Raw genomic sequence first — 787 nt, forward strand, 5'->3', positions numbered from 1 at the left:
GGAGGATAAATCGAAACAGGGATTACCTTTTTGGTTCATTATCTGCAACACCTTTAAACACGCAAAAGTCTATTAAGTCTGGAATTTTTTTGGTATCGGTTGGCCAATACGTTGGTGAGCCTGAGGAGGCTGAGTGAGGATTTAATCTTGCCATAGCCGCAAAGAGTTGTCGGCCTTTAGGAGTGATAAGGCGAGATCCCCATTGTGGGTGTTTCGCGTGGTAGTCTCCTCCAGCTAAAAACCTGCTTCCTAGAGTTTTGAAGAATTTAACATAATCTTCTGACCTGATCGCATGTTTGGGTGGGCTATATACTGCTGAGATTGTTATTTGGCCTTTCAAGTCCTCGACAACTATATTAGTAGCTTGGATAGCTTCTGTGCAGTATGAGTTAATATTAAAGTGTTTAATATTGTTTTTTATTAATATAGCTGAGCCAGCATGTGCTTTTTTATCGGGATGCATTGTGTGATAGAGTTTGTAATTCGGTATTTGGAAATAGCTCTTTTCGGTGAAATGGGTTGAGGATATTAGGAGAATATCTATATTATTAGACTTGAATAGCGTTTTAACCTCGAGTACGTGTTTTGATAGGCCATGAGCATTCCACAGGAGAATATTCATGATATTGTAGGGATGCCGGACTTCGTCGTAAGGGTGACGAGAAAATTCATCATAGTTGTGATTTGTTGCATAACTTGCTTGAGAAGCATTATCATTTCTCGCATTTCGCTTGAGGCATCAGAGGCGTTTTCTTTTGATTGAGGGATTGAGTTACTAGGACTCGGA

The sequence above is a fragment of the Rhagoletis pomonella genome, unplaced genomic scaffold (genome assembly GCF_013731165.1).
Source record: "Rhagoletis pomonella isolate Grant_MI unplaced genomic scaffold, Rhpom_1.0 Rhpom_scaffold_00003, whole genome shotgun sequence".
NCBI classification, from domain to species: domain Eukaryota; kingdom Metazoa; phylum Arthropoda; class Insecta; order Diptera; family Tephritidae; genus Rhagoletis; species Rhagoletis pomonella.